The sequence below is a fragment of the Triticum aestivum genome, chromosome 3B (assembly GCF_018294505.1).
Source record: "Triticum aestivum cultivar Chinese Spring chromosome 3B, IWGSC CS RefSeq v2.1, whole genome shotgun sequence".
In the NCBI taxonomy this organism is placed as follows: Eukaryota; Viridiplantae; Streptophyta; class Magnoliopsida; order Poales; family Poaceae; genus Triticum; species Triticum aestivum.
In genome coordinates, this window is record NC_057801.1 from 282,130,914 (window position 1) to 282,143,961 (window position 13,048).

At 41.4% G+C, this 13,048-nt stretch overlaps 1 pseudogene; it reads left to right on the top strand.

Moving 5' to 3' along the window:
* The first annotated feature begins 410 nt into the window (after nt 1-410).
* On the top strand, nt 411-12,100 carry LOC123067487 (WD repeat-containing protein 13-like; annotated as a pseudogene).
* The last annotated feature ends 948 nt before the right edge of the window (nt 12,101-13,048 follow it).

Consider the following 13,048-nt stretch of genomic DNA (forward strand, 5'->3'; position numbering starts at 1 on the left):
GATAAGCAATTTGTTATTGAGGAATATTTTGTTTTGGAATGTTATTGGAAAATATCTTCTATGCATCTTTTAGGAAGGTGATCTCACATGTATGATGTGATTCAGAATACTTCATTACCTAATACAAATTTCAATTTTTCATCTAATAACCAGTACATAGCTTCATGCTCCATGGATAAAACTGTGAGAGTCTGGGAGATCTCTAAAGGCACTTGTATCAGAGTCGTATATGGAGTTTCTTCCTAGCTATGCATCTGCTTTCATCCCGTAAGTCTAAACTTAGCATAAAAGTATGATCGTTACTTTTTCCCATTCCTTTCACACAATCTATATACAATAGTATTCTTTTGCATATGTTGCTTGTTGGCTGGTCCTTTGATCAATTTTCTGTTGTGCAATAATAATGAAAAATGATGTTGGTATGTTCTGGTATTTATCAGTGAAAATGATGTACCTGTTGTCCCTTAATAATTTTAAATCACATCAACCTTTGTAATCTGAAACATTTCCATTAATTGCTTAACTGCCATGTGATCCAATTTTCTTTCCAATCTAGGCAACTAATTTTAGCACTGGGAGAGTAACCAGCAAACTCACCTGTGACAATGCGGTTACAACGTTGGATATCGACCACATTGGTCAGCTTATTTTTGCTGGTGATGTGTAGGTATCAAATAATTTAATTTTCTAAATACTAATGTGGAATTTACATTTCATAGTTTTGAATTGGTGCTTGAAATGTGCAGGGTTACATATACACTATTGGTGTGAACTCTCACACAGGGTCTTTATCTAGAACTCATAAGAACAAGAGTTGTAAGAGAAAATCTTCCGTTACAACCCTCTAGTACCGTACCTTCTCTCTCGTAGCACATTGTCCAGTACTTCTCTCTTGTGCTCAAGATGGAAACCTGTATTTCTTCAGGTGTGTACATTATTACAGTCCATCCTGTTGTGGCTTCCACTTTTATCTCACCAGTATTCAGTTATTGGCATTTCAGCATTGCAACAAATTCCCATGGATACTTAACTCTCATATGCTCTCTAAAATTGGCTTCGCCGGTGCAGAATATCCATGCTTCTTTCTGTCCACTTCTTTCCCTTGAGAAAGGGGAATTCATAGGTGAGTTCGAACTGTTTGTAGTTGCTTTTTTCAGAGAACCCATAGCTGGCTCTGGTTAGCTGAAACTTAAGCGGTTTGCACCCAATTGCTACTGCACTTCTGTATTGCATGCCCTCAAATGTTGCTTAACTATTTCATTAATCACTATGAATGCCAAGTCATAGTTTTAGTCCAGTGAAGTATCAAGACAATCATAGTTGCCACTTAATGCCAGGTTTTCCTGGTCAAACTTTGTTACACTACTTTTTTAGACTGTTGAGTTGAACTTTTGAAACAAATTAATAACCTGTGATGGATATCTTTGGCAACTGAGTGTGCTTGTTTTTCCAAGAATAAATACACGATCTGCCATTCACCAGTCGCAACCCTTTTGTCTACCACCTATAAGACTAATGTTGGGAAACGTAGTAATTTCAAAATTTTCCTACGCACACGCAAGATCATGGTGATGCATAGCAATGAGAGGGAGAGTGTTGTCCATGCACCCTCGTAGACCGAAAGCGGAAGCGTTATGACAACGTGGTTGATGTAGTTGTACGTCTTCACGATTGACCGATCCTAGTACCGAACATACGGCACCTCTGCGATCTGCACACGTTTAGCTCGGTGACGTCCCACGAACTCCGGTCCAGCAAAGTGTCAAGGGAGAGTTTCGTCAGCACGATGGCGTGATGATAGTGATGATGATGCTACCGACATAGGGTTTCGCCTAAGCACTGCAACGATATGACCGAGGTGGATTATGGTGGAGGGGGGCACCGCACACGGCTAAGAGATCAATGATCAACTTTTGTGTGCATGGGGTGCCCCCTCCCCCGTATATAAAGGAGTAGAGGAGGGGGAGGGCTGGCCCTCTACTATGGCGCGCCCTAGGGAGTCCTACTCCCACCGGGAGTAGGATTCCCCCTTCAATGTAGTAGGACTAGGAGAGAAGGAAGGGGAAGAGAGAAGAGAAGGAAGGAGGGGGCGCCACCCCTCCCCCTAGTCCAATTTGGAATAGGCCTTGGGGGGCGCGTGGCCTGCCCTAGGCAGCCCCTCTCTCTCCCTTAAAGCCCAATAAGGCCCATATACTCCCCGGCGAATTCCCGTAACTCTCCGGTACTCTGATAAATACCCGAACCACTCAGAACCTTTCCGATGTCCGAATATAGCCTTCCAATATATCAATCTTTACGTCTCGAACATTTTGAGACTCCTTGTCATGTCCCTGATCTCATTAGGGACTCCGAACAACCTTCGGTACATAAAACCACATAAACTCATAATACCGATCGTCACCGAACGTTAAGCGTGCGGACCCTACGGGTTTGAGAACTATGTAGACATGACTGAGACATATCTCCGGTCAATAATCAATAGCGGAACCTGGATGCTCATATTGGCTCCCACATATTCTACGAAGATCTTTATCGGTCAAACCGCATAACAACATATGTTGTTCCCTTTGTCATCGGTATGTTACTTGCCCGAGATTCGATCGTCGGTATCTCAATACCTAGTTCAATCTTGTTACCGGCGAGTCTCTTTACTCATTCCGTAATGCATCATCCCGCGACTAACTCATTAGTCACATTGCTTGCAAGGCTTATAGTGATGTGCATAACCGAGAGGGCCCAGAGATACCTCTTCGACAATCGGAGTGACAAATCCTAATCTCGATCTATGCCAACTCAACAAACACCATCGGAGACACACCTATAGAGCACCTTTATAATCAGCCAGTTACGTTGTGACGTTTGGTAGCACACAAAGTGTTCCTCCGGTATTCGGGAGTTGCATAATCTCATAGTTAGGAACATGTATAAGTCATGAAGAAAGCAATAGCAACATACTAAATGATCAAGTGCTAAGTGATGTCTACTACACAACCTTCTTCTTGTAGATGTTGTTGGGCCTCCAAGTGCAGAGGTTTGTAGGACAATAGCAAATTTCCCTCAAGTGGATGGCCTAAGGTTCATCAATCCGTGGGAGGCGTAGGATGAAGATGGTCTCTCTCAAAGAACCCTACGAACCAAATATTAAAGAGTCTCGTGTGTCCCCAACACACCCAATACAATGGTAAATTGTATAGGTGCACTAGTTCGGCGAAGAGATGATGATACAAGTGCAATATGGATGGTAGATATAGGTATTTGTAATCTGAAATTATAAAAACAGCAAGGTAACTAATGATAAAAGTGAGCACAAACGGTATTGCAATGGTAGGAAACAAGGCATAGGGTTCATCCTTTCAGTAGTGCAAGTTCTCTCAACAATAATAACATAGATAGATCATATAAAAATCCCTCAACATGCAACAAACAGTCACTCCAAAGCCACTAATAGCGGAGAACAAACGAAGAGATTATGGTAGGGTACGAAACCACCTCAAAGTTATCCTTTCTGTTCTATCTATTCAAGAGTCCGTAGTAAAATAACATGAAGCTATTCTTTCCGATCAATCTATCATAGAGTTCATACTAGAATAACACCATAAGACACAAATCAAGCAAAACCTAATGTCACCTAGATACTCCATTGTCACCTCAAGTATCCGTGGGCATGATTATACGATATGCATCACACAATCTCAGATTCATCTATGCAACCAACACAAAGTACTTCAAAGAGTGCCCCAAAGTTTCTACCGGAGAGTCAAGATGAAAATGTGTGCCAACCCCTATGCATAGGTTCATGGGCGGAACCCGTAAGTTGATCACCAAAACATACATCAAGTGGATCACGTGATATCCCATTGTCACCACAGATAAGCACGGCAAGACATACATCAAGTGTTCTCAAATCATTAAAGACTCAATCCGATAAGATAACTTCAAAGGGAAAACTAAATTCATCACAAGAGAGTAGAGGGGGAGAAACATCATAAGATCCAACTATAATAGCAAAGCTCGCGATACATCAAGATCGTGCCATAGAGAGAACACGAGAGAGAGAGAGAGAGAGAGAGAGAGATCAAACACATAGCTACTGGTACATACCCTCAGCCCCGAGGGTGAACTACTCCCTCCTCATCATGGATAGTGCCGGGATGATGAAGATGGCCACCGGTGAGGGATCCCCCCCTCCGATAGGGTGCCGGAACAGGATCCCGAGAGGTTTTTGGTGGCTATAGAGGCTTGCGGCGGCGGAACTCCCGATCTATCTTGTTCTTCAAAGGTTTTAGGGTATATGGACTTATATAGGCGAAAGAAGTCGGCCGGGGGAGTCTCGAGGGGCCCATGAAACAGGGGGGCGCGCCCAGGGGGTGGGCGTGCCCCCCACACTCGTGGCCACCTCAAAGCTTCCTTGCCTTCAACTCCAAGTCTCCTGGATCACGTTCGTTCCAAAAATCACGCTCCCGAAGGTTTCATTCCATTTGGACTCTGTTTGATATTCCTTTTCTTCGAAACACTAAAATAGGCAATAAAACAACAATATGGGTTGGGCCTCCGGTTAATAGGTTAGTCCCAAAAGTAATATAAAAGTGTATAATAAAGCCCGTAATCATTCAAAACAGATAATAAAATAGCATGAATGCTTCATAAATTATAGATACGTTAGAGACGTATCACTAAGCTAACGGAAATGGGTCAAGTCAACCACATCATTCTCTAATGATGTGGTCCCGTTAATCAAATGACAACTCATGTCTATGGCTAGGAAACTTAACCATCTTTGATTCAATGAGCTAGTCAAGTAGAGGCATACTAGTGCACTCTGTTTGTCTATGTATTCACACATGTACTAAGTTTCCGGTTAATACAATTCTAGCATGAATTATAAATATTTATCATGATATAAGGAAATCTAAATAACAACTTTATTATTGCCTCTAGGGGATATTTCTTCAGTCCCCCACTTGCACTAGAGTCAATAATCTAGTTCACATCATCATGTGATTTAACACCAATATTCACATCTGTATGTGATTAACACCCATAGTTCACATCGTCATGTAATCAACACCCGAAGGGTTTACTAGAGTCAATAATCTAGTTCACATCGCTATGTGATTAACACCCAAAGAGTACTAAGGTGTGATCATGTTTTGCTTGTGAGAGAAGTTTAGTTAACGGGTCTGTCACATTCAGAGCCGTATATATTTTGCAAATATTTTATGTCTACAATGCCCTGTACGAAGCTACTCTAGCTAATTGCTCCCACTTTCAATATGTATCTAGATTGAGACTTAGATTCATCTAGATCGGTGTAAAAGCTTGCATCAATGTAACTCTTTACGACAAACTCTTTATCACCCCCATCACCGAGAAGCATTTCCTTAGTCCTTACTAAGGATAATCATAATCGTTGTCCAGTGATCTACTCCTAGATCAAAATTGTACTCCCTTGCCAAACTCAGGGTAGGGTACACAATAAGTCTGGTACAGAGCACAACATACTTTATAGAACCTATGACTGTGGTATAGGGAATGACTTTCGTTCTTTTCTATTTTCTGCCATGGTCGGGCTTTGAGTCTTACTCAACTTTACACCTTGTAATACAGACAAGAATTCCTCTTTGACCGATCCATTTTGAACTCATTCAAAAACTTGTCAAGGTATTTACTCATTTAAAAATCTTATCAAGCGTCTTGATCTATCTCTATAGATCTTGATGCCCAATATGTAAGCAGCTTCACCGAGGTCTTTCATTGAAAAACTCTTTTTCAAGTATCCCTTTATGCTATCCAAAAATTCTATATCATTTCCAATCAACAATCTGCCATCCACATATAATATTAGAAATACTACAGAGCTCCCACTCACTTTCTTGTAAATACAGGCTTCTCCAAAAGTCTGTATAAAACCATATGCTTCGATCAACTCATCAAAGCATATATTCCAACTCCGAGAGGCTTGCACCAGTCCATAAATGGATCACTGGAGCTTGCACACTTTTGTTAGCACCCTTTGGATCGACAAAACCTTCTGGTTGCATCATATACAACTCTTCTTTAAGAAATATCCATTTAAGGAATGCAGTTTTATATCCATTTGCCAGATTTCATAAAATATGGCAATTACTAACATGATTCAGACGGATTCAAACATCACTACAGTTGAGAAAATCTCATTGCAGTCAACACCTTGAACTTGTCGAAAAACCTTTTATGACAAGTCGAGCTTTGTAGATAGTAACACTACTATCAGTGTCCATCTTCCTCTTGAAGATCCATTTATTTAATATGTCTTGCTAACCATCGGGCAAGTCCACCAAAGTCCACACTTTGTTCTCATACATGGATCCCATCTCAGATTTCATGGCCTCAAGCCATTTCGCGGAATCTGGGCTCATCATTGCTTCCTCATAGTTCGTAGGTTCATCGTGGTCAAGTAACATGACCTCCAGAACAGGATTACCGTACTACTCTGGTGCAGATCTTATTCTGGTTGACCTATGAGGTTTGGTAGTAACTTGATCTGAAGTTACATGATCATTATTATCAGCTTCCTCACTAATTGGTGTAGGGATCACAGGAACTGATTTCTTGTGATGAACTACTTTCCAATAAGGGAGCAGGTACAGTTACCTCATCAAGTTCTACTTTCCTCCCACTCACTTCTTTCGAGAGAAACTCCTTCTCTAGAAAGGATCCATTCTTAGCAACGAATATGTTGCCTTCGGATATGTGATAGAAGGTGTACCCAACAGTTTCCTTTGGGTATTCTATGAAGACGCACTTCTCAGATTTGGGTTTGAGCTTATCAGCACATAAGCATCGCAGCCCCAAACTTTTAAGAAACGACAAGTTTGGTTCATTGCCAAACCACAGTTCATAAGGCGTCGTCTCAATGGATTTTGATGGTGCCCTATTTAAAGTGAATACAACTGTCTCTAATGCATAACACCAAAATGATAGTGGTAAATCGGTAAGATACATCATAGATCGCACCATATCTAATAAAGTGCGGTTACGACGTTCGGACACACCATAACGCTGTGGTGTTCCAGGTGGTGTGAGCTGTGAAACAACTCCACATTGTTTTAAATGAAGGCCAAACTTGTAACTCAAATATTCTCCTCCACGATCAGATTGTAGAAACTTTTATTTTCTTGTTACGATGATTCTCCACTTGACTCTGAATTCTTTGAACTTTTCAAATGTTTCAGACTTGTGTTTCATTAAGTAGATATACCCATATCTGCTCAAATCATTTGTGAAGGCCAGAAAATAACGATACCCGCCATGAGCATCAACACTCATTGGACCGCATATATCGGTATCTATTATTTCCAATAAGTCACTAGTTCGTTCCATTGTTTCGGAGAACGGAGTTTTAGTCATCTTGCCCATAAGGCACAGTTCGCAAGCATCAAATGATTCATAATCAAGTGATTCCAAAAGTCCATCTTTATGGAGTTTCTTCATGCGCTTTACACTGATATGACCCAAACGGCAGTGCCACAAATATGTTGCACTATCATTATCAACTTTGCATCTTTTGGCATCAATATTATGAATATGTGTATCACTACGACCAAGATTCAATAAACCATCAACATTGGGTGTATGACCATATAAGGTTTTATTCATGTAAATAGAATAACAATTTATTCTCTGTTTTAGATGAATAATCGTATTGCAATAAACATGATCTAATCATATTTATGCTCAACACAAACACCAAGTAACATTTATTTAGGTTCAACACTAATCTCGAAAGTATAGGTAGTGTACGATGATGATCATATCAATCTTGGAACCGCTTCCAACATACATCGTCACTTTACCCTCAACTAGTCTCTATCTATTCTGCAACTCCTGTTTTGAGTTACTAATCTTAGCAACCGAACAAGTATCAAATACCCAGGGGTTACTATGAGAACTAGTAAGGTACACATCAATAACATGTATATCAAATATACCTTTGTTCACTTTGCCATCCTTCTTATCCACCAAATATTCAGGGCATTTCCGCTTCCAGTGACCATTTCCTTGCAGTAGAAGTACTCAATTTCAGGCTTTGGTCCAGCTTTGGGCTTCTTCACGGGAGTGACAACTTGCTTGTCATTCTACTTGAAGTTCCCTTTCTTTCCATTTGCCCTTTTCTTGAAACTAGTGGTCTTGTCAATCATCAACACTTGATGCTCTTTCTTGATTTCTACCTTCGTTGATTTCAGCATCACGAAGAGCTCCACAAATGTTTTTGTCATCCCTTGCATACTATAGTTCATCACGAAGTTCTAGTAACTTGGTGATGGTGACTAGAGAACTCTGTCAATCACTATCTTATCTGGAAGATTAACTCCCACTTGATTCAAGCGATTGTAGTACCCAGACAATCTGAGCACATGCTCACTAGTTGAGCAATTCTCCTTCATCTTTTAGGCAAAGTACTTGTCAGAACTCTCATACCTCTTGACACGGACATGAGTCTGAAATACCAATTTCAGCTCTTGGAACATCTCATATGATCCGTGACATTTCAAAAATGTTTTTGAAGTCCTGGTTCTAAGCCGTGAAGCATGGTGCATTAAACTATCAAGTAGTCATCATTTTGAGGTAGCCAAACGTTCATAACGTCTGCATCTGCTCCTGCAATAGGCCTGTCACCTAGCAGTGCATCAAGGACATAATTCTTCTGTGCAACAATGAGGATAAAACCTCATATCACGGACCCAGTCCGCATCATTGCTACTATCATCTTTCAACTTAGTTTTTTCTAGGAACACATATACAACATAGGGAAGCAACAACGCGAGCTATTGATCTACAACATAATTTGCATCATACTATCAGGACTAAGTTCATGATAAATTAAAGTTCAATTAATCATATTACTTAAGAACTCCCACTTAGATAGACATCCCTCTAATCATCTAAGTGATCACGTGATCCAAATCAACTAAACCATGTCCAATCATCACGTGAGATGGAGTAGTTTTCAATGGTGAACATCACTATGTTGATCATATCTACTATATGATTCACGCTCGACCTTTCAGTCCCCAGTATTCCGAGGCCATGTCTGCATATGCTAGGCTCGTCAAGTTTAACCCGAGTATTCTGTGTGTGCAAAACTGGCTTGCACCCGTTGTATGTGAACGTAGAGCTTATCACACCTGATCATCACGTGTGCATACTCAGGGAGAACACTTATACCTTGAAATTTAGTAAGGGGTCATCTTATAATGCTACCATCGAACTAAGCAAAATAAGATGCATAAAATATAAACATCACATGCAATCAATATAAGTGATATGATATGGCCATCATTATCTTGTGCCTTTGATCTCCATCTCCAAAGCACCATCGTCATGATCACCATCGTCACCGGCGCGACACCTTGATCTCCATCGTAGCATCGTTGTCGTTTCGCCAACTATTGTTTCTACGACTATCGCTACCGCTAAGTGATAAAGTAAAAACAATTACATGGTGATTGCATTGCATACAATAAAGCGACAACCATATGGCTCCTGCTAGTTACCAATAACTTTGTTACAAAACATGATCATCTCATACAATAAAATTTAGCATCATGTCTTGACCATATCACATCACAACATGCCCTGCAAAAACAAGTTATACGTCCTCTACTTTGTTGTTGCAAGTTTTACGTGGCTGCTACGGGCTTAGCAAGAACCGTTCTTACCTATGCATCAAAACCACAACGATTTTTCGTCAAGTATGTGCTATTTTAACCTTCAACAAGGACCGGGCGTAGCCACACTCGATTCAACTAAAGTTGGAGAAACTGACAGCCGCCAGCCACCTATGTGCGAAGCATGTCGATAGAACCAGTCTCGCGTAAGCGTACGCGTAATGTCGGTCCGGGCTGCTTCATCCAACAATACCGCCGAATCAAAGTATGACATGCTGGTAAGCAGTATGACTATTATCGTCCACAACTCACTTGTGTTCTACTCATGCATATAACATCTACGCATAAACCTGGCTCGGATGCCACTATTAGGAAACGTAGTAATTTCAAAATTTTCCTACGCACATGCAAGATCATGGTGATGCATAGCAATGAGAGGGGAGAGTGTTGTCCATGTACCCTCGTAGACCGAAAGAGGTAGTGTTATGACAACGCGGTTGATGTAGTCGTACGTCTTCACAATCGACCGATCCTAGTACCGAACGTACGGCATCTCCGCGATCTGCACACGTTCAACTCAGTGACGTCCCACGAACTCCGATCCAGCAAAGTGTCGAGGGAGAGTTTCGTCAGCACGACGGTGTGATGACGATGATGATGATGCTACCAACGCAGGGGTTCGCCTAAGCACCGCAACGATATGACCAAGGTGGATTATGGTGGAGGGGGGCACCGCACACGGCTAAGAGATCAATGATCAACTTGTGTGTCCATGGGGTGCCCCCCTCCCCCGTATATAAAGGAGTAGAGGAGGGGGAGGGCCAGCCCTCTACTATGGCGTGCCCTGGGGAGTCCTACTCCCACCGGGAGTAGGATCCCCCCCTTCGATGTAGTAGGAGTAGGAGAGAAGGAAGGGGAAGAGATAAGAGAAGGAAGGAGGGGGCGGCGCCCCTCCCCCTAGTCCAATTCGGACTAGGCCTTGGGGGGGTGCGCGGCCTGCCCTAGGCAGCTCCCCTCTCTCTCCCTTAAAGCCCAATAAGGCCCATATACTCCCCGACGAATTCTTGTAACTCTCCGGTACTCCGATAAATACCCGAACCACTCAGAACCTTTCCGATGTCCGAATATAGCCTTCCAATATATCAATCTTTACGTCTCGAACATTTCGAGACTCCTCGTCATGTCCCTGATCTCATTCGGGACTCCGAACAACCTTCGGTACATCAAAACATATAAACTCATAATACCGACCATCACCGACCGTTAAGCGTGCGGACCCTACGGGTTCGAGAACTATGTAGACATGACCGAGACATATCTCCGGTCAATAACCAATAGCGGAACCTGGATGCTCATATTGGCTCCCACATATTCTACGAAGATCTTTATCGGTCAAACAGCATAACAACATACGTTGTTCCCTTTGTCATCAGTATGTTACTTGCCCGAGATTCGATCGTCGGTATCTCAATACCTAGTTCAATCTCGTTACCGGCAAGTCTCTTTACTCATTCCGTAATGCATCATCCCATAACTAACTCATTAGTCACATTGCTTGCAAGGCTTATAGTGATGTGCATTACCGAGAGGGCCCAGAGATACCTCTCCGACAATCGGAGTCACAAATCCTAATCTCGGTCTATGCCAACTCTACAAACACCATCTGAGACACCTGTAGAGCACCTTTATAATCACCTAGTTATGTTATGACGTTTGGTAGCACACAAAGTGTTCCTCTGATATTCGGGAGTTGCATAATCTCATAGTCATAGGAACATGTATAAGTCATGAAGAAAGCAATAGCAACATACTAAACAATCAAGTGCTAAGCTAACGGAATGGGTCAAGTCAATCACATCATTCTCTAATGATGTGATCCCGTTAATCAAATTACAACTCATGTCTATGGCTAGGAAACTTAACCATCTTTGATTCAACGAGCTAGTCAAGTAGAGGCATACTAGTGACACTCTGTTTGTCTATGTATTCACACATGTACTAAGTTTCTGGTCAATACAATTCTGGCATGAATTATAAACATTTATCATGATATAAGGAAATATAAATAACAACTTTATTATTGCCTATAGGGCATATTTCCTTCAACTAATGCATTCCTGAACTTTTGAAAATTAAATAAATAAATGTAGCTGACTTGTATTTTCTTCCGACTATAAAGTTATTGGAAGTGGATATTCGAATGTTTACTTCTAGGATTTGGCTCGGCCAAAGAATTCATGTGTAAATAAACTGCAAGTATGCTTACTGTCCCTATACTTTGTGCATCTTAAATATTGTTTACAAGTTGAGGTATTGATGAAGCCATTTACATCCCTGAAGGACACGTCTCTCCAGTAATGGGAGTAGCCTGGAATCATGGGGAAAATTTGTTTGCCTCATCTGATTCAGACGATACAATTATTGTATGGAAACGAGCAAAAACTAATTAGAGTGAACGCCACATCTTGAGGATGCTTGTATACAACAATTGTAGGGGCTGATACATTGTCCCAGCAGAGACATTGCCTAGCGCGCATTGTACCCGCCACTATGTTGTTTGTAACATACCACATGGCCTGGGCAAGAAGATGGACCGGCCTTCGATTATATCTACAGAAGTATAGATCTCCCAGTAGAGTGCAAATCATTTTTTTCCTTGTGTATCTTGTATCATTTCATGTTTTTGCCCCCAATTACATCGATGTTCAATGTTGAAAGTTATAGTGGAAATAGCACCCTTGGTTTTCAAAATCCATTTGATGCATCATGATGTTACTCTTTAAAGCAAAGTTTATAAACTAAAATGGAATCGTTGCATTATTCGATGGGTTCAACATTGCCCAGTTCCATTCTGGGTTGCGATTTACTCTGATAATTCCAAGTTACGCCCTTTGTAAACTAATGTAAGATCTTTTAGATCACTATATATTACTCCTTATGTTTTGACACTCTTATATTATGGGACGGAGGGAGTAATTTACAAAGGGAGTGCCGAACACATCGCACATACATGTATTATTTAGAAATTGACATGTTTAGTATAACAAGTTACTTCCTTCGGTTGTATTGTAAATGGGGGTTTCACACTTTTTTGGTCCTTTGCTCTAGCCAGTGCCCGCAGAAGGAATGAGAGCACCTGACCCCCCCCCCCCTCCGATTACGGGGGGCCTTGTACAATGTGAGGTGCTTAGAAATATACCGATCTTTCCTGAAGCAACGATGCTTATTTGTACAGGGTAGACGCTTAACTAGGCATCTCTCCTGCAGAAATAGACACTGGTGCTTCAGAAAAACCCAATTTATTTTTCTAAGCATCTCCCTAAGCATCTAGCATTGTACAAGGCCTGGAAAGGACACGATTCCTATGTCTATGCTACGTTGGCACCTCCAAGCCCGAC